Here is a 21,523-nt window from a genome sequence, read left to right as displayed (position 1 = left end):
GGAATAGGGGCCCCAAAAGATCCTTCTTCCCCAACTACGGAAGACAGTGGTGCCAGCGGTGTGAGGAAAGGGTGGAAATGTCTTTGCCCTGCTGAGGACAGGTGAACACTGCCGAAAAGGCACGATCACGCTGAGCATGCCCCCGATAACATTGAGGCCAGTGGTTGCAGATTCACCAGCATGCTGACGCTTTGCCGACAGTCTGGTAGTGCAAGCAAAATGGAGCTTGCTGGGATGTAGAGGGAGGGGCTCCTCTGCCCAAAAGCCAGAGGTTGCCAAACTGCAGTCGATCAGACATCAGCGGCATGATTCACGGCTTCACAGATGAACCACAGCATCATCTACCCAAGGTTCCATGCTATGTCCAATCGGGGCCTGAGATTGGGGGATGGGGCCTGAGATTGGGGGATGGGGGACCCCTCCAGTTACCACAGGGGACCAGCAATGTGGAATAATGGATGGGGGGGCAGCAACTTGTCCCAGAGGCACTTGTCCCCTTCTGGAACTGCTTATGCCTGGAAGAGCCTACAGATCATCTGGGCAGACAGGGGAGAAATTGTGACCTGCTCAGAAAGCTTCCCTATGAAGAAGTATAGTCTATTCCTTCCTTCCTTCCTTCCTTCCTTCCTTCCTTCCTTCCTTCCTTATTTAATTTCTATACTGCCCTTTCAAAAATGGCTCAGAGCTGTTTACATGGAGAAATTATAGATAGATAGATAGATAGATAGATAGATAGATAGATAGATAGATAGATAGATAGATGGTTCCCTGTCCCCCCAAAAGGGCTCACAATCAAAAAAGAAACACAAGATAGATACCAGCAACAGCCACTGGAGGAATGCTATGTTGGGGGTGGATAGGGCCAGTTACTCTCCCCCTGCTAAATAAAAGAGAATCACCATGTCAAAACGTGCTTCTTTGCCAAGTTAGCAGGGGTTTGCCAAGTAAGCAGTTCAGTAAATTTCAAATAAAGAAATAACATTAATCACACGGGAGCCAGAGTCTGTTCCCCCATTGAAGTCTGCTGCTCACAGGAGATTAAAAATCTATTTTATGCTGTATTGTGCTCTCACCATCCAGCTACCATGTAAAAGCTCAGTACGTTACGTGAATGATGCAGTCAGCTGGATCCACCCTCACTTCTGTGTTCCAGAGTGCCAGGAAAGTGGGCAGTTGCTGTTGGAATGTTTCCTTTCAAACACGGCATGGGGTTTTTGTCTGTCTCAGCTGTACAGACTGTGAGCTAACACCTGTCCCAGTTATGATTTCGGGGTTGAGGCAAGAGTGAGGGCTGCAGAAACTCCATCCTTAGCTGTTGCTCCTACACCGTAAGTAAATGTTGCCTGCTTGGGACCATGTGATTCATTCATTCGATTTGTATCCTACCTTTTTGACCAGAAGCTCCAAGGATGCTCACAACACTCGGAAAACAAAACAATGCCATTAATGGCCTTACATGTTTAAGAAAAAAGTTGGAAGAAATGGATCAGTGAGGAAAGATACCAGAGGTGGGGGGTGGAGGTGGGAGAGAAGTTGGAAAAAGCCTTGTTTATTATAGTAGTGGTATACCACTACTTATTATGGCCATTAACCAATACAGATCCAACTATACAATGACAAATAATAGCATGCCCTTTTTAATAGTTTGTTACATTTGTATACCACCTTTCTGCCTTGACCAAGTCACCCAAAGCTGCTTACAATATTAAATATAAACTAGCTGGCCCGGGCACAGAGCATCTGCACTTCTAGTTCGCCCTTGTTCTCGGCCCCTCATTCTCAGCTCTCCCCCTTCTCTTCTCTCTTCCCCTCCAATATTTTTTCCCCTCTCTGGCAGGGGTGTAGCAAGGTTGGAGTGGGCCCAGAGACAAGATTTTAAAATGCACCCCCCACCCCACTCACTGAAGCTCAGCTCATGAAGTAATGAAATCTTAAACGAGGCTGAATAGTGGTAACAAAAAGTATAAAAGGTGTTTTAAATATAGATATATTTAACAGGTGTTTATATATAGGTGTGTGTGTGTGTGTGTGTGTGTGTACACACACACACCCCTATGTGCCACAATAGAACATCATCCTAAATTATTTTTTAAAAGGTTTTGTAAATTGTGGACGAATCAAGTCATGTAATGGTACTAGCGAAAGACATGCTGTTCTGGTAGCTCCAGGTCTTAACACTCACATCATTTTCAGATGATGAATACAACTGAAAGAAGCCCGGGCGGGTTCATGGCTGGGGGAGTCAGTCATGTGACTTGCCTCTACCCCCCCCAATTCAGAGGGCCCCCAGACAACTGTCTCCCCTTGCCCTATTATAGTTACGCCCCTGCTCTCTGGCTGCTTTTTCTGGCTGGCCGCCATTCCCCCCCTCCCGTCTGCTGCCACTTTCACTTTCTCTTTCCCCCACTGCCGCCACCACCGCTGCTTTCTCTCCCCACCCACCCATTCACTGGACTGTCCGTTAGCCTTATGTTCCCCGCCACTGTTGCTTTCCTCTCCCCCTTCATTCACTCACTCACGAACTCTCATGAGAGCTGCCACATATGGGATTAGCAACGGGTACATCTAAGAGAATTATATATAGACATGTTACAGCTTGCAGCAATATCTCAAGCCATTGGTGGTCTTTGCAGGACCTGAGGACAAGAGCTTCCTGGCCTGGGTGCCTCCTTCCTTGTGTTCCTCTCAGGGCCCCCAGGTCTTTCAGCACCCCTGAAGGAGGGAGAGGGGCCACCCCAACAGAGGCCAGTGCTGGTCTCTACAGGAGCCAACGTTAGGCTCTCCCTGGGCCTGGGCACCACCTTTCTTGCCTTCCTCTCAGGGCACAGAGGCCTTTAAGTGCTCTTCAGGAGGTGGTGGAGGGGCTGCCACCTTTCTGCAAGTCTGGATTCAGCCACTAAATTGTTGCTTTTTTTGTTTTATTTGTTTGTTTGTCAAATGTATACACTGCCCCAAACGTTCGTCTCTGGGTGGTGAACAATAATATAAAACAATTTAAACATACACAAAAACCTTAAACAATTTAGGCAATCTAAAAAATTAAAAAAAAAATCGAGATGGGGAGGATCATATTTCTGTAGGAAGTGCATTCCACAGTCTCGGGGCAACAACCAAGAAGGCCCATCCCTGTGTGGCCACCAGCCAAACTGGCAGCAACTGGAGATGGACCTCTCCAGATGACCTCAATGGGTGGTGGGGCTCATAATGAAGAAACGTTCTCTTAAATACCCAGAGCCTAAGCCGTTTGGGCTTTATAGGTTATAACCAGCACTTTGTATTTTGCCTGGAAACCTATTGGCAGTCAGTATAGTCTATCAACAAAGGAGTAATGTGGTCTCTCCAGGATGACCCAGAGACCAACCTGGCTGCTGCATTCTGTACCAACTGGAGTTTCCAGGCTACATACAAAAGCAGCCCCACAAAGAGCACATTGCAGAAGTCAAGTCTGGAGTTTACCAACATATGTACCACTGTTTTGAGGTTGTTCATCTCAAGAAACTGGCACAGCTGGCATATCAGCTGAAGCTGATAGAAAGCCCTCTGGCCACCACAGGAACCACCACCACCAGCTGTGCAGGCGCAAGTGATTCTCAGGTAAAAATGGCCCAGCCAGATCGAACAGAATGTCCATCTAGTCCAACAGTGGCCAGCCAAATCCCAGACTGGTTCTTTTACCTTGCTTATTTCAATTACCTTGACTTTCTCACAGCCATACTTCTGTTTTCGCCTGTATCTTTGAAGTCTTCTATGCTGGATGGAAACTGGATGAAGACTGATATCTGAAAAGACTGACTTTTCTAAATACGAAGTGCGTTGCTCACTCAGTTAAGGAAATCTTAGCCAATTAATTGCATGAGTTTTAATCAATTAACTCCGCATAAATTCACCAGTGAATAAAAATAATAAAATGAAGGTTGGTGGAAAGCATACTGGCTGGCATCCTAACAAAGGACGAGTGCTCTGTAAGAAGCTGTGCTGGAGAGTAGCTCAGCCCTTCAGTTCATGCAGGCAGGGCAATTTCCACCAATCTCCCCACACCCTGGAATTGTTCCCTGCAACCCAGGAATAGGTCGCAGAGGGCTGCACAACCCTTGTGGACCTACTTCCAGGTCACACAGAGCACTTTCCAGAGGAGGAGAGGTCGGCAAGAACACACACACCCAAGTGAGCATGTTGCTTTACCATTTGCAGCAGCCATGCAATTCCAGAGTTGGTGCTTTGTTAGCCTGGATGTCAGCTATGTACTTTTTGGACGATGCACATATTTGTTGGCAGAGGTGCCATCTTAAAAGAGGCATTCCACTCTGTGTATTAGGTCAGAAGGAATGCCTCTTCTGCTATGATGCTTGCCACCTGCATTGTCAAGTCTTGAATGTTTTTGATTGAAAATCTTTTTAAATTGCAACTCAGTGTATTGGGACACCTCTTTAATCAATAGGTTTTAAAATCATGAATCTAACTAGTTAATCAGTTCAGCACTAGAACCACAGTATTCTTCAATATGAGCCCCACCGCCCATTGAGGTCGTCTGGCGAGGTCTGTCTCCAGTTGCCACCATCTCGGCTGGTGGCCCATATGGAGACGGGCTTTCTCAGCTGCTGCCCAAAGACTGTGGAATGCGCTCCCTACTGAAAGACGATCCTCCCCATCTCTGACCTTTTTTTTAAAAGCACTTGAAATCCCACCTCTTCACTCAAGCTTTTTCAGCTTCTTAAAATTTTTAAGTTTTAATCTGTTTTCAACTTTTAGATTGTCTGTATTGTTTTAAGATTTGTGTGTGGGTTTTAACTTGTTTTATGTAATTGTTAACCGCCCAGAGAGACACGTTTGGGGCAGTGTACAAATTTGATGAATGAATGAATGAATGAATGAATGAATGAATGAATATTGTTAGTTATACTATTGTGGCACTTTCTCTTCAGCCCCTGTGTAGATTCACCTTTGCACTCAAGGATCCTAGGACAGGATGGATCACCCCATAAACACACACAGCAAGGGAGAAACAGTGGCAAAGACAGGTTGAAGTGAGCTTGGGTGCAAAATTCAAAGCACCCAGCCTCCCCTTCACTCACTGCTTCTTCCCCCATCCCCACTTTGCTCACGGCTTATTCACCCTGCTTGGCTCACCATTTCCCCCCTTGTCCCATTTTGCTCATTGTTCATGATATTTGTTTGTTTGTTTGTTTGTTTGTTTGTAAGTGCACTACACTCTTTCCTGGTGCATTGTACTGCCAGGCTGAATTTTCCTTCTTTCTCATTGCTGCCCAACATTCCCCAGCCTCAGGGGTCAGCATGGCAAAAAGTTGCTGACCCTTTCAAATGCCAACCCCTCAAGTGGCTCAGTGTCTGCAGTTTGTCAGCTGGTGAGGAGTTGGGGTGAACACAGAGCTGGGGTGAACAACATAGGGGGTGGGGAGGCAGGAAGTGTGGCCCTCTGGGGCCCCAGGGTCTGTATCCAGGAGCAACAGCAGGAGCGAGGGCATGCCCTCACCTCTTGCCCGGGCTTCTCAGAGGCATCTTGTGGGCCACTTTGTGAAACAGGATGCTGGACTAGATAGGCCTTGGGCCTGATCCAGCCGGGCTGTTCTTGTGTTCTTATGTTCTTATCCTTTGAATGTGCTTGCGTTATCCTTTGAATGTGCTTGAATTGTGGTGACACCACTGCACACATAGTACTACATACATACAATGGCAATGGCGACAAATATTTATATACCACTTTTCAACAAAGCTTCCCAAAGCGGTGTACATAGAAATAAATAAATAAATAAATAAATAAATAAATAAATAAAATGGTTCCCTGTCCCCAAAGGGCAATCTAAAAAAGAAACATAAGACAGACACCAGCAACAGCCACTGGAGGAATGCTATGTCTTCTTTGTCATGAATCACACCGCCCATTGAGATCATCAGGAGAGGTCCATCTGCATTTGCCACCAGCTCGTCTGCTGGCTACTCAGGGACGGGCCTTCTCCGTTGCTGTCCCGAGGCTTTGGAATGTGCTCCCTAGTGAAATAAGAGCCTCCCCATTTCTGACAACTTTTAAAAAGCCTTTAAAGACGCATCTGTTCACCTAGGCTTTTAATTGATATTGTTTTGATTGTTTTAATGTTGTTTTTAGAATATTGTTTTAAAATTTTAAATTGTTGTGCTTTAAATTTCTTGTTTCTGTTTTTAATTAATGTTTTACTTTTGTTTTTATCTTGCTGTAAACTGCCCAGAGACGTAAGTTTTGGGCGGTGTAAAGATACGTTAAATAAATAAATAAATATTGGGGATGGGGATGGCCAGTTGCTCTCCTCCTGCTCAATAAAGAGAATCACAACTTTTAAAAGGTGCCTCTTTGCTCAGTTAGCAGGGGGTTATACATACATACATACATACATACACACATGCATACTTGCAGTTAATATACATACATACTACCCTTTCTCTTTACAACCCTCCTGCTGTACAGCATTCTTCCAAATGTTCACTATTGTTTTACCCTCCTGATAACACTATGAAGTAAGTCACTCTTATTCCCATTTTCAGTTAAATATCTGAGGCTGAAAATGATTGGGCTAAGGCCCCACTGTAAGTATGTAGCGGAGCTCGCAATCCATGTCTCCCAGATCCAAGTTTTTCTCTAGTCTCTAGACCACACTGCCAACATTTCTCCAGTACTCCCTGAAAGGAAAGCAAAATTGTCTGCAAATGCCAATGCCTATGGACATCAATCTCTACTCCTTCCCCTTCCCGCCAAGAGTTTTGATTTTTATCTCCACACACATCCTTTATTTTCCCTCAGCTAATTTAATAATAAGCTTTCTGGTCAGTTTTTATATTTGGAGAAACAATGGCCAAGGGGAGGGAGAAGTGCAACTTTTTTTTTTGTTCCAATCAAATTTAGAGCCTGCATGCCAGCAAATTTTAAAATATTGCCACTTATTGCCATTTTGTTTACAGGGGGAAAAATCATATTATAAGATCCTTTCCAGTAATCTCATTCTCAATTAAAAGAACAGAGCTTTCTTGGACTAAGAAATGGAGATTTATGTTGGTTTCCTGTGTAACCACTCATCCTTTTTAAAAAATAAGCTTCAGGCTGGGAGGAGGGCAGGTCTTTAGGACTGAAATACTTCTAAAACCAATTATAGAAAACATTTTCTCAGATGTGCTCTGCACATTAGAGTGGGTAGTCAGCTGATTGGTCAAATATTTTCAGTTGACAGTCAATTGAGTCTACTTTGCCCTGCTAACTGAGCAAAGAGGCACCTTTTAAAAGTGGCGATTCTCTTTATTGAGCAGGGGGAAAGCAACTGGCCCGATCCATCCCAGGCACAGCATCCCTCCAGTGGCTGTTGCTGGTGGCTGTCTTATGTTTCTTTTTTAGATTGTGAGCCCTTTGGGGACAGGGGACCATCTTATCTTTTTAAATTTATATCGATGTAGACCGCTTTGGACACTTTTGTTGAAAAGCAGTCTATAAATATTCATCGTTGTCGTTGTCATCAACTGACTGTTTTTTATTTGACTGCTGTCAGATACTGACAAATTCCATGAAGGTAAGAGTGCTGCTGTGCAGCTGGCAAATTATTCTTGCATTATGGTGTCATTGGTTTGCAAGGGCAGGCATAGGGGCTGCTTCTTCCCTAGTTCTTCAATCTAGGAACATAGGAAACTGCCTTATACAGAGTCAGACTATTGGTCCATCTAGCTCAGTATTGCCTACAATGATTGGCAGCAACTGTCCAAGGCAGTTTCAAGCAGGAGTTTCTCCCAGCCCTGCCTGGAGATACCAGAAAATGAACTTGGGCCCTTCTGCTCTTCCACTGAGCTATCGCCCCATCCCATAAGAGGGATATCTTACAGCCCTCACATCTAGTCTCCCATCTAAATGCAAACCATGGCAGACCCTGCTTAGCAAAGGGGACAATTCATGTTTGCTACCACAAGACCAGCTCTCTTCCCATAAGAACATAAGAACAGCCCTGCTGGATCAGGCCCAAGGCCCATCTAGTCCAGCATCCTGTTTCACACAGTGGCCCACCAGATGCCGCTGGAAGCCTACAGGCAGCAGCTGAGGGCATGCCCCCCCTCCTGCTGTTACTCCCCTGCAACTGGTCCCCAATTAGGGACTTCTCTTCTTGAGCACTTGCCATAGCTGCCAGCATTTACAAACCGGAACAGGAACACAAAGAAGCTCTTCTCACGATCCGTGAGAAGAGCTCGTGTCGGGTCTCGTGTCGGATGATCCTGCCCAGTGCCCTGGGTGGCTGGATCAGCTGCCCACATGACTACCGGCTCTATCACAGAGCAGGTGGGGGCTGCGGGGATCACCTGGCCCCTGGAAGTTCCAGGATGCCCCACAGGAGTGTGCGGGGCATTCTGGAGAGACCCCGGGGGCCGGAAGGCTTGTTCTAGCCTCCCAGCGGGGGTCTCCTCATGCGTTGCCATGGTGCAGAGCCACACTGCGGCCTCACACAATCAACAAAAGGGGTTACTGGAGCGCTCTCTCCGCTAACCTTGTTTAAGGGGAGGGGTAGTTTTGGTAGTTTGCTGCTGGGAGCCACACGACTCCCATGGCAGCAGACGACCAGTAGAGATCAGGCTAGGCTCCTTCTTCCCCGATCTCTCCTGGTCATGGGAATAGCTTCCAAGGCTAATGCCTATGAATGCCAATGACTCCATTTTGTTTGCTGCGGAATAGGGGTGTAGTGACAATTGAACAAAGGGGAAAAAATGTCTCTGGACCCCAGAGGGAAGCAGGCCCAGCAGCTGAGTCGCCCCCTTGCTCCTCTCTGAAGACGAAGAAGAAGAAGGGGGGCAGGGAGTCGGGACCCATCTTCACTCCCCCCCCCATCATCCACTGCTATGTTGCTGGGCCTTGCTGGGCCCTGCTGGGAGTATCTCTTCCATGCAATCCAGCTGTCTTCTTGGTAAAACTCCTCTGAGGATCTGGACCTTCAGATTGAAATTGAGCGGCTCTGGAAAAAGAAAACAATAGTGGTGCCAATAGTTGTGGGTGCCCTTGGTGCAGTGCCAAAAGGACTTGAACACCACCTTGACACCTTGGGCATTGATAAAATTACAACACATCAGCTACAGAAGGCCACACTACTCAGGACAGCACGAATACTACGACACTATCTTTAATTTTTCTTTAGTTATCCCAGAACCTTGGAAAGGGCCTGATAATTATAGTACCAGATCCAGTCAATAACATCTGGTAGACTGTGTGTAAATAGCATAATAATAATAGTGTTCTTGTTCTAACAGAGTGAATGCTTTAGAAATACTTGACTGTTATTTGACAATATTGGGCTGCTCACTTAACCAGCTTTTTAAAATCAGGTAAATGCCCAATCTGAGTATACATGATACAGAACAAAGTTGCAGACTGACACTTTAGTAATTTAGTACTATTATAGCAATTTAAATGTTTGAGTGTTCCCCACATAAAGAAAATCCCTCGCTGTATATAGTCATGAGGGAGAAAAGCTTAGTATAGCCATTAAATATAATTATGTTTTAGTTATACACCCATTTTTTAATTTAATCAATTAATCACTTATTTGGTAAAGAATGAAGTGATTAATCAACTAAAAATGCTTACAGGTGTCAGGCATAATTACTCTCATTCATTCATTCACTGGTTTATTTGTATGACACTTCTTGATAGTAGATTATGGCAATAGCAATAAAGAAACATCATATCCATTAATAGTAAATAAGAATATTTCCAAGAAAATTCAGTCAAACTGATATGATAGAACGAAGACATCAACTAAAACAATAACAATTAATCTCTGAAACATATAATGATTAATATCTGAAACATACCACCTTGGGATTGTTTTAATGAAAGGCAGTATACAAATTTAACAATAAATAACAAATTTAACAATAAAAATATCAAAATTAAAACAGCAGCAAAAAACCAGAACTTCAACATATTTTTGTACCATTTGTGGAGCGGAGGGACTAAAGACATCTAATGCAATTGTTTTTAACTAAAATGGGGGAATTCTCACAATTCATATGTGGATACTAAATTCCACACAGTTTGATGTGATGGATTCCTAGGTCCCAAGGTCTGTCCCTAGGTCTGTCTCTGGGCACAGAGCTCACAAAGGTGGAACACAGACTTAAAACAAACTTCTGAAAAAATTCCTTAGAGATGTTCTGCTAGGAGAAGAGTAGTTTAGAAACCACACAAAAGTGATTTTATATTTGTAATATCCTTGGGGCAGGGCCTTCTCCTCTTCTCCTTTGCAGAGCATCATGCCCTATGGGAATGACTAGAGATAAATTGGAGCCAGAGCTCAGTGGTAGAGCATCTGCTTGGCATCCAGAAAGTCCCCAGTTCAATCCCTGGCATCTCCAGATAGGGCTGGGAAAGACTCCTGAAACTTTGCAGAGCCAATGCCAGTAAGAGCAGACAATACTGAGCTAGGTGGACCAAAGGCAGCTTCCTAGGTTCCTAACAATAATAATGCCAACAATTCCCACTCAGCTGACACAAGACGTTTGAGTCACCTTGCCATGAATTGAAATTCAGGTGACTACATCTTGGCCCCCTTGAGCCTGGTGGAATTTTCTTGGGAAGGTCATAAAATGAAACATTACTGCATGCGAACTTAAAGGTTACAAAATCATGGGCTACAGCAGAAGCATTAGTCTGTGATAACGCTGGCGTCCTTCCAGCTGTCTGCAGGAGATGAAAGGAAGGGGAGGGCTAAGGAGGAAGAATGCTTAAGTGAATATCTGTGCCTGGAGATAGATGATTTCCCCCACCACCACCAAAAAAACAACAACACTGAAGGTGGTATGACAGAGGCACTGAGTCCATGATGTACACACTCCTACAACTAGACCTGCTGAATCTGAACTAGGGTCCAGCAAGTCTTTTGTTTCATTTCCAGTAACAATCAGCCAGACCTGTCCCCAACCATTAACTGGTTACCAAGATGACTTTCCCCAGATGTTTGTCCATAACAATTGACATTGAAGGTATACTGTGTCTGGACATGGGGAATCATGGCTCTTAGCCATCCTGCCTGTATTTGTCTTGTGATTTTGCAAAGCCATGTAAGCTATGGGGCATACGAGCTTCACTGGATCAGACCAAAAGTCAATCCAGTTCACCGTATGGTTCCTCATAGTGGCCAACCAGATGTCTCAGGGATGTCCACAAGTTGGGTCTGAAGGAAATAAGGCTTGCCCGTGGTTGCTCCCCAGCAACTGGTAATCAGTGACGCGCTGATTCTGAATCAGGAGATTAGCAATCGTGGCTAATAGCCATTGATAGACCCATTTTTAAGTAACCTATCCTGTTCCATGGCAAAATACATTGGGTCCGAGCAGTTCGAGGCCAGTTGTGGGAGGAAATTCAATCAGAGCAGGAGATCAGCAGGAGGATAGGACCAAGGTTAGCTCCCAGGGCAGAATCAGGACTTAGAGAGCTCCAAATGGCATAGATCTAGGAATGAGTGTAGGGCATCAACCAGAAAATAGGATAATCTTGCTTCTTATCTTCACTAACTCCTTAAATAGCCCTGGTGCCTGTTTCCTCTTTCTCTCTCTGCCCTTCTCCTGTAGGGGTTGCTGGAGCTCAAAAGGGCAAAACTTTAGTCTGCAGGCACTGGCTTCAGCAACACTGGGGAGTGTTCACCTAGACAGGTTAGTCTTCAGAGGAGTCCTCCAAGTCCAAGGATGGAGCAGAGGCATCTCCTCCAGACAGGGTGGAAAGGATGGATCTGCTGAAGCCTCAGCATCTCGCCCTGGCTCATCTCTTGAAGTGTCTAGGTCTTCTTTGATTTTCAGAGTTTCCAGGCACAGTGTCATAGCAAAGCCTGTGCTACTGTCCATTACCACACTTGTTGGTAGTGAACTCCACATTGTGTGAAGAGTTTCCATCCCACTGTCATCTCCATGTACCCGTGTCGCAAGGGTTTTTGTGTAGCACTTTGAAAACTTGTGAAACCTGTTTGACCAGAGATGACAATAGGACAAAATAAATGTGTGGGTGGAGCACAGGCAAGGATGCCTCTATCATACAAACGACAACTCTCCTGTGTGACTCCAGCGTATGTTGATACGTAGAGTGATATGCATGATAGGTAGCCAGTACAGCAATTACAGATATAAACCAACCATGCTATTGCCTTCCCTAACATCTAATTTGGCCCTCGGGGCACTCATTGAGGTTTGGGCTAATTCACTTCCTGACTCTGGTTACTAGCCCTTGAATATATAGAGGCTCTACACAATATCCATGTGTAGAGCCTTTCTTGGTTCTGCAGGGAGCGCGGGCTTAGCCCGCTCTCCGCGCAGATGATCCCCAGGCTAGCCCTGGGCAGTTGGATCAGTCACCCACACGACTACCGGCTCTGTCACAGAGCCGGTAGTGGCAGTGGGGATCAGGGCCACCCGGCCCCCAGAAGTCCCAGGATGCCCTGTGCAAGTGCGTGGGGCATTCTGGGGAAACCCCCGAGGCCGGGAGGCTGCTTGTAGCCTCCCAGTCGGGGATCTACTTGCGTGTCACCGAGCCACAGCAACACACGATCCACAAAACAAGGTTAATTAATAGAGCATTCGCTCCATTTACCTCATTTAAGGAGAGGGGTTGGCAGGCGGGCTACCCTCTAGGGAACCACCAGGCTTACCTGTGAGACCGGTGGTTCTCATGATGGGGAGGGAACCGGGCTGCACTCCCTTAGCCCGTTTTTTCCCCATTGTGAAAATAGCCTCATATTTAAGACTAGTGATTCCCAATCTGATTTCCTCCAGATGTTGCTGAACTACAACTCCCATCACCCCCAGTCATCATAAATTGTAGCTGGGGATGCTGGGAGTTGTAATTCAGCAACATCTGGAGGAACCCAGGTTGGGAATCACTGGTTTAGACTGAAGCAGAGAAGACTAAGGGGAGATATGGAGCTGTCACATGGAAGAAGGAGCTGACTTGTTTTCTGTTGCTCCTGAAGGCAGGACTAGAACCAAAGGGTTGAAACTGCGAAGAGGCCAATCAGGCTATCCATTAAGAGGAGCCTCCTAACTGTTAGAGCTGCTTGGCAGCAAACTTATACAGTGGTGGACTCTTGCTTTCTCAAGGTTTCCAAACAGAGGCTGGTTGGCCATCTGTCAGGGATGTTGTAGAAATTTCCTACACTGAGCAGGGGGTTGGACTAGAAAAGGGATTCTCAGAGTTGTGTCCCCAGATGTTCTTGGACTTCCATAATCCCCAACCAAAGGCCACTGGGGATGGGGATTATGGGAGTTGAAGTCCAAGAACATCTGGGGACCCAACATTGAGAATCCCTAGACTAGAAGAACCCTAAGGTCCCTTCCAGCTCTAAATGGAAGATTCTAAGTATATATTGAAGGGTATATTATATATATAGTACATCCCATATATTAATGAGATGGCCCATAACTCAATGGAAGAGCCCCTGTTTTGCATACAGAAGATCCCAGGTTCACTCCCTGGCCTCTCCCAGGAAGATCTGAGGAATCCACATTTGAAATCCTGCACAGCTGCTGCTCATCAGTGTAGACCAGGGACTGCAAAGTGTGGCCCTCCTGCAGATCTCCTCCTAGAAGTCTCATCATCCCTGGTTACCAGCCATTGTAACTGGGGATGATGGGAGTTGTAGTCTAACAGTGAAGGGTCACAGTGAAGACAATAAATACCTAGGCAAATCAATGGCCTGATGAATATATGGCAGCTTCTTAAATTTGCTCCTACCTCACACGTTCTATGACATGGTCACATTAACATATGATGGAATCTTGACAACTGATATTTAGAGAGAGAAATAAAACTCCTTATACTCATAGTGAAAAACCCAAGCAATCTTCTAACTAGCCCTTGCTTGCTAGCTTAAAGAAGAGTTCTGAAAGTTTCCAATATTTTTGCCCTTCTCTTTCATGCTGTTGGGAAATTCTAGGGTGTGGGGTGGGGGGAGTGCGTCTGACGATTCTACATGCATGAATGCTTCAGTGCCCTCCCACCAGTTATCACTTAGATTTCTATTAGGCAGTATAAGCCAAGCAGAAGAATTCCAATGCTACCTTGAAGGATCACCTGAGCGGAAGCTCCCAGATAAATTGCATCATGCACAATGGCCTGGCGTTCTTGGCAACTAGCCTGTCAGAAAACTGCTTAATTCTGCTGGCTGAAGTGTAGAAGGATTATGGGGTGTGACATATGGCCTGTCTGTTTTGTTTCCCTCCACAAAGAGTGAACCTCTGATCACAGGAATTGGCTTCTGCTCCCACAGAAGTCATATGCTGCTTTCCTTCTGTAGAGATAGCCAGGAAATCTCTGGCTGGAACCAAAGCTCTGTTGATGTTTTATCAACTTTTGGCATTTTGGGTCTGTTCTCATGCTTTTAGCAACTCACATGGGGGGGAAATGAACAAGACATCCCAAGAGGGGAAAATGGGGACAGTAATTTACCAGGGACAGATTCCAGAAAACAGGGACTGCCCCTGAAAAACAGAGACAGTTGGGGTGTTTCCAGATTGCAATAAGAAGTGCTGGAACAGCACTTTTCCAAATGTGTTTCCACACATTTCAGTATCCTTCTGGAATGCCAACCTGTGCATTTCCACTCATTGTCCACATGCAGAACAAAGTCCTAGAATGGGTTTTTTCAGCGCCACCTGCTGGTCAGCTCTTGCATTTCCTGCCATTTGCCATATAAGTGGTAATTAGTTCTATATGCAATGCAAGGGCTGGCCAGCAGGTGGAACTGAGAAAATTGTGCTAGGACCCTGCAGCCTATGCAAGGGTCCTCGCTGATTGATTCTGTCCCTCACCCTGAATCCGCCTAGCCTTCCCCAGTCTCATCTATGTCTTTCATTCCAATCTCCATCTTCTCACTGGTGGGAGGGGCATAATTTTATTGGCGAACTGGTACCACAGCAAGAAGTTAACATCCCCTACCCCTTCCCTGATCCAAATTCCTCAAAGCTGCAGTTTTGGGGGAAACAAGACAATGTGGAAGTTCTAATCACAGAAATCCCACATCACGTTTAATTTGTTCTTAAGTCTCTAATCATCATCATCATTATTATTACTTATTAATGAGCCTCTAGCATAGCACCTAGCAAATATATACAGCCTACATACATTATAGGAGATATAAACTGAGCGCTGTAGAGGCTGTGAATAAAAAGACAATTTTGTTTCCCAACACACAAGAACTTGTGGTATCTAATTAAATTGATTGGCAGCAGGATCAGGACAAACAAAAGAAAGGAATTCTGGCAATGCATAATTAGAATGAAATTCATTTCCTCCAGATGTGGCAATGGCTGCTAGTGTAGATAGCCTTTAAAAAAAAATCAGACAACTGGAAGTCAAGTGTAACACTGTCTGACATATGGTCCAAGTTACTCCTGAGTAGTCCCATTGAAATCAAGCCATCTAAAGGGCAGGGCTGCACAAATTTGGCCCTCCAGCTGTTTTAGGATTAAAGTTACGGTACAATATGACAAATATTAATATACCATTTTTCAGTGAAAGTTCCCAAAGCAGTTTGCATAGATAGATAGATAGATAGATAGATAGATAGATAGATAGATAAGGCTCCCTGTCCCCAAAGGACTCACAATCTAAAAAAGAAACATAAGCTAGACCCCCAGCAACAGCCACTGGAGGGATGCTGTGCTGGGGATGTTGCCAGTTGCTCTTCCCCTGCTCAATAAAGAGATCCACCACTTTTTAAAGGTGCCTCTTTGCTTAGATAGCAGGGGAATTGCTTAGTTAGTGGGGAAATTAGTTAGCAAGTTCCCATAATCCCCAGTCACAGTGGCCAATAGTCAGGAATGGATGGGAGTTGTAGTCCAACATCTGCAGGAGGGCCAAAGCTGTGCAGGCTTGCTCTAGAGTAACTTGTAAGTAGTACTACAAAGTTACTTAGTCTGTATGTCAACCAATAACTGCAGGAAACCAACTGGATCAGACCAAAGGCCTATCTAGTCCAGCATCCTAATCATAACAATATCAACAATAACCATAATAAAAATAACAATTTTATTTGTTGACCACCCCATTACAAATTGCTATCTGGGCAGCTCACAGAGTCACCCAGAGAACCATCTCTCCCATCTGTGGCTGTGAATTCCATACATTAAATCAGGGGTGCTCAGGTTTGGGTCCCTGGATGTGGTTGGACTACATCTCCCATCATCCTCAGCCACAATAGCCATCTGGAGACCCAAGTCTGAGAACCCCTACAACAGTTCCACAAACTGTTAGCCCCAATGGCTAATAATGGCATCTCCATGTTCAATGGCAGTATATCTTTGATTCACAGATGTTGGTGTTGGCTACTACCATGGTGGTTTGCTTGTGCAGTTTCCCAGTTGCATGCGGCTAGCACTGTTGGAGACAGGGAGCTTATTGCAAGATGACCCATCCCGTCCATTTCTTTGTTTCTTATGCTGCAGGAAACACTGTTTGTTCCATACCTGGAAGTGAGGATGGGGCCATAGCTTAATGATACCTCTGTTCTGCATAGCAATAGCAATAGCAATAGCACTAACATTTATATACCGCTCTATAGCCGGAGCTCTCTAAGTGGTTTACAATGATTTAGCATATTGCCCCCAACATTCTGGGTACTCGTTTTACTGAACTCAGAAGGATGGAAGGCTGAGTCAACCTTGAGCCCCTGGTCAGGATCGAACTTGTAACCTTCTGGTTACAGGGCGGCAGTTTTACCACAGCGCCACCAGGGGAATGCATGCAGAAGGTTCCAGGTGCAATCCCTGGAATCTCCAGGTAGGTGAGAAGGACTCCTACCTGAAACCTTAGAGAAGCCACTGCCAGTCAGTGTAGACAATACTGAGCTAGATGGATGAATGGTTTGACTCAGTATAAGACAACAGCCAGCTTCCTATGTCCCAATGTAACTGTACTTTCCAGAAAAGGCTGCCCATCTCTATCTCTATCTCTATCCCTGTCCCTATCCCTATCCCTGTCTCTATCTCTATCTCTATCTCTACACACACACACACACACACACACACACACCAAGGAAGCTGCTTCTCCCTTTGAAATGTCTTTTGCCCTGACATATAAACTTCTTTAGAGGAGAGCTGGTCTGTTGGTAGTAAACATGACTTGTCCCCTTAGCTAAGCAGGGTCCACCCTGGTTGCATATGAATGGGAGACGTGATGTGTGAGCACTGTAAATTGTTCCCCTTAGGGGATGGAGCCGCTCTGGAAAGAGCATCTAGTTTCCAAGTTCCCTCCCTAGCAGCATCTCCAAGATAGGGCTGAGAGAGATTCCTGCCTGCAACCTTGGAGAAACCTTGGTCCTCAGGGCAGGGAACTGCCTTGTGCTAATTATGCTCTGTAACAAGTCATCTATGTTGATGGTGCTAAATATATAAGCAAGCACATTGGGATAAGAACATTATAAAGCAGGTTGCTAACTTGCATTAAAAGGATGAACTCCATTCAACACCTGCCTCTCCCATACGGAACACAGTTGTGTGGGAGGCAGATCCATCTGATTTCTTTTGTACTTGTTCACTTTCAATTAATTAGGAAAACTTTTCTCCGGAATCTCTTCAGTGAGGCCGGTCTTTAACTATTGCCCTCTAACATTCCTGCATTATTATTTTGCAGTTATCTAGCAAAGCAGTTAATGTGCTTGCTGTTTGTACTGTCAGGGTTTTATAATAAATGCAATGTCTTATGGGAGAATAAGGAGGAAGCTCTTCCAAAACTAAGGACAATATGTGTTCAAAAGGACAGAAATTCTCCCTCATAATGAGAGTTATAGTTATTTGGGGTCAGGGGGTCGTTCAGGGACAGACAAAAGGAAATATTTCTTCACACAATGCATAATTAACTTGTGGAACTCACTGCCACAAGAGGTGCTGATGGCCAGGTTGCCTCATTCATCAGTAATACTTCCCAATCAAAACTGTCAAAGCAGGGGTAGTGGGAATAATTTTAAAACACCACCTTTTTGACCAGGAGTAGAAAGAGTGCTTGGCAGTGGAACTTCATGGCTGTTTTGCACATTTTTTTTCTATAGCGTTCTTTGCACAGGAGAGGGTTAGGAGCACATATCATTTTGGGAGCAGTAGCTGGAACAGAACTTCTTCCATGTTGTAACAATAAGGACAGTTATGTTTTAAGGCCTGTTGGTCCTTCCATTCCTTCCTGCTATTCCACACAGGAGGTACTTCCTGTTGGCTAAGAGGGCTCTCTCCTGACTGCAAGTGTTGCATCAGGCGATGAGTATCCTGGAGAAAAATGGGACCCCAACAATGCCAGTAAAGAAAAGGGGCTTTTCTCTGTCCATATGCTTCACAGCTTAACCCAGGGGGCCAAGAGTTGCACCCTTGCAACTAAACCCAGAGGGCACTCTTGCTAAGAGGGCACTCAAGAGATGATCTGGAAAGGAGGAGAGAGGGATTTACTGAGCCATATATGCAGACTCAAGCTAGCCAGTTAGCACTAGGGCTGTGCAATTGTTCCTGTCAGACCAATATGCCCACTCTTGGGCACTGTTGGAAAGACTTTGGAAACAACAGCAGGGACCCCAATAGTCGGAACTCCATCTAAATCCCTGTTGTATCTGAACTCCTTCCATTTCTGACATTCCTGTCAGACTGGCTACATTTAGGGTGCAGCCCCTTTAAACCAGCTAGGGAGCCACCTTGGAGAGAAAGTCTCTCCAAAGTGTCTCCTCAGATCCTATTTTAGCACTGTGCCCCAAAAATTGGAGGTGGGGGCAAAGGTAACCTCCATGACTGACCCATAGGGCCAGAGGGACCACATGGGAGATAGTTTTGCATGCAACTCCCTGGTTTCACAGGTTCCTACCTTAAAAACCACCCGGGGAGCTGGCTTGGAGACACCCCCAAAACTAGGTTGGGCAGGAAAAGGCAACCCCCTGCAGGAGACCTACAGGAACACTGAGGCCCCCAAGAGGTTTGCTTTTACCCCCATTGGTAAAGGCAAACCTTTACCCCATGGTATAGGAGAGCTTTACTCCATGGAGAGAAGAGCTGGTCTTGTGATAGCAAGCATGACTTGTCCCCATAGCTCAGCAGGTTCCACCCTGGTTGCATTTGAATGGGGGACTAGAAGTGTGAGCACTGTAAGATGTTCTCCTTTGGGGATGGAGCCACTCTGGGAAGAGCAGATGGTTTCAAGTTCCCTCCCTGGCAACATCTCCAAGATAGGGCTGAGAGAGATTCCTGCCTGCAACCTTGGAGAAGCCGCTGCCTGTCTGTGAAGACAATACTGAGCTAGATAGACCAATGTTATGACTCGGTAGAAGGCAGCTTCCTACGCTCCTATGTCCCCCCCCCCAATTACGGAGGTGCAGTCCTCAAAAATGGGAGCAGGCTTGGAGAAACGGTGTCTCCAAGCATGCTCCCAGGCTTATTTAAAGGGTCTGCACCTTAGATCTTGGGTGGAGGGGGCAAAGACAACCCACCACTAGGTACCCTCTGGCCCTGTGGGTCCCTCATGCACGGTTGCTTTTATCTCGCACTCCTCATGATTTCAAGAGTGCAGTTCCAGAAAATCACTTATTTTTGATGTTAGTAAAATGTCGAAATTTTGATCTGATTCCAACCAGCTGACCTGGGGACACAGACAATATGCCCCCACAGATATTCACACCATTAATTTCTCTGTCAGGTTGGAGCAGATCTGATATTTCTTATGTTGAATAAACTACACTGGCTGCCGATACGTTTCCGGGCAAAATACAAGGTGCTGGTTATTACCTATAAAGCCCTAAACAGCTTAGGCCCTGGGTATTTAAGAGAACATCTTCTTTGCCATTAGCCCCACCTCCTGCTAAGATTAATTTTTATTTATTTATTTATTTATCAAATTTGTGCACTGTCCCAAACTTTCATCTCTGGGCAGTTAACAATAGCATAAAACAAGTTTAAAACATATACAAAAACTTAAAGCAATTTAATAATTTAAAAATAAACCAGAGATTAAAACCTAAACAATTAGGAAGCTGAGAAAGCGTGGGAGAAAAGATGCATTTTCAGGTGTTTTTTGAAAACTGCCAGTGATGGGGAGGATTCAGGGGTGCATCTAGGGTAGGGTAGGCAGGGCACATGCCCCGGGCGCCACTTGAAGGGGGGCACCATTTTAAAAAAAATTAATGGCCACTGGAAACAAAATGGCCACTGCACATGCTCAAATGGCCTCTGTGAGGCCCTAGGCCATGCCAGGCCTTGCAGAGGCCATTTGAGCATGTGCAGTGGCCATTTTGTTTTCAGAGGCCATTTCTTTTAAAGAAAATATTTTTTGAAATGGCCACCACACATGCTCAAATGGTCCCTGCAAGGCCCTAGAGGCCAGCAGGGGGAAGGGGAATTTTTGCAGACCGCCCATGGCCTTTAGGAAGCCCCCCTGCCAAAGGGGCTACAGGTTAAAAAAAAATCTAATTTAATATAATATAAGTCACTGTACACATATTCAGTTTGGCACTATGTGCAGAGAATCAGGGCTTGTGAATACTGAGCTGAAGCTTATGAGCTAGGATTGTATTCATTTGCTCTTACTTTGCTTCTTGTGATAAGTGAGTTAAATGTGATGTCTTAATAATATGGCTATTAATGGTGAGTTTGTCTTTGAATCAGTGTGAAATCCTTAGTATGAACGCCCACTGGGGGTTTCTTGCTCTCTTTCTCTCATTTTAACTGTCTTTCTGAAATGCTAGAATATATTCCAAGCAGTGACACAGTTTACTCTGCATATCCTTTAATTATTTTCAGAGTATCTGGGAAAAGTCAGATTCTCCATTGATTTTTTAAAACTTGTGTAGTAGTGGTGCTACAATGCATAGTAGAGAATTAGACAGGCACTTCTGTTTAGTTTTCCAAGTACACCTCCACATAGTATTTGGGTATTTCATGAGCCTCAGCATACTGAAATTTGTAGTTTTCCAGCATTTTTTGGTCTGGCTAAGTCCACTGCAAAATAGTTTTTGAAATATTAAAAGATTAATGAGCTTGACTTGTATTTTTGAGCTGATATTATGGTAAAGTTATCTGAAAGATGGGTGTCAGATGTTTGGACAGGGGGCGCAATATCAGTGCTTGTCCTAGGCACTATTTTCCCTAGATATGCCTCTGGGAGGATTGTATCTCAGCAGGGAGCGCATTCCACAATCTTGGGGCAGCGACCGAGAAGGCCCGTCTCTGTGTAGCCGCCAAACGAGCTGGCGGTAACTGGAGACGGACCTCCAGATCATCTAGAGAGGTTCATCTGCGGTTGCCACGAACACATCTGGTGGCTGCTCAGGGACAGGCCTTCTCCGTTGCAGCCTCTGGACTTTGGAATGCGTTCCCTGTTGAAATAAGAGTCTCCCCATCTCTGGCACCTTTTAAAAGGCACTAAAGACATATTTATTCACCCAGGCTTTTAATTAGATTTACAGCTTTCATTTTTAATGTTGGTTTTAAATGTGTTTAATGTGAATGATTTTAATGTTTAAATGATTTTAATTGTTTTATTATTTAGTTTTGATTTTAA

At 45.0% G+C, this 21,523-nt stretch overlaps 1 protein-coding gene across 1 annotated transcript in view; it reads left to right on the top strand.

Annotated features, from left to right (window-relative positions):
* The first annotated feature begins 1,184 nt into the window (after positions 1-1,184).
* The window catches only part of SPATA16 (spermatogenesis associated 16), a 246,569-nt gene continuing 226,230 nt past the window's right edge, over positions 1,185-21,523 (top strand). Inside the window, exon 1 of the mRNA XM_053304770.1 lies at positions 1,185-1,328. The gene's annotated coding sequence lies outside the window, so the exon portion shown is untranslated. The remainder of the gene's footprint in view (positions 1,329-21,523) is intronic.

Source organism: Hemicordylus capensis, chromosome 3 (genome assembly GCF_027244095.1).
Source record: "Hemicordylus capensis ecotype Gifberg chromosome 3, rHemCap1.1.pri, whole genome shotgun sequence".
Classification (NCBI taxonomy): domain Eukaryota; kingdom Metazoa; phylum Chordata; class Lepidosauria; order Squamata; family Cordylidae; genus Hemicordylus; species Hemicordylus capensis.
The sequence above is the reverse complement of the archived record's forward strand: the minus strand, read 5'-3'. Positions and strand labels throughout refer to the sequence as shown.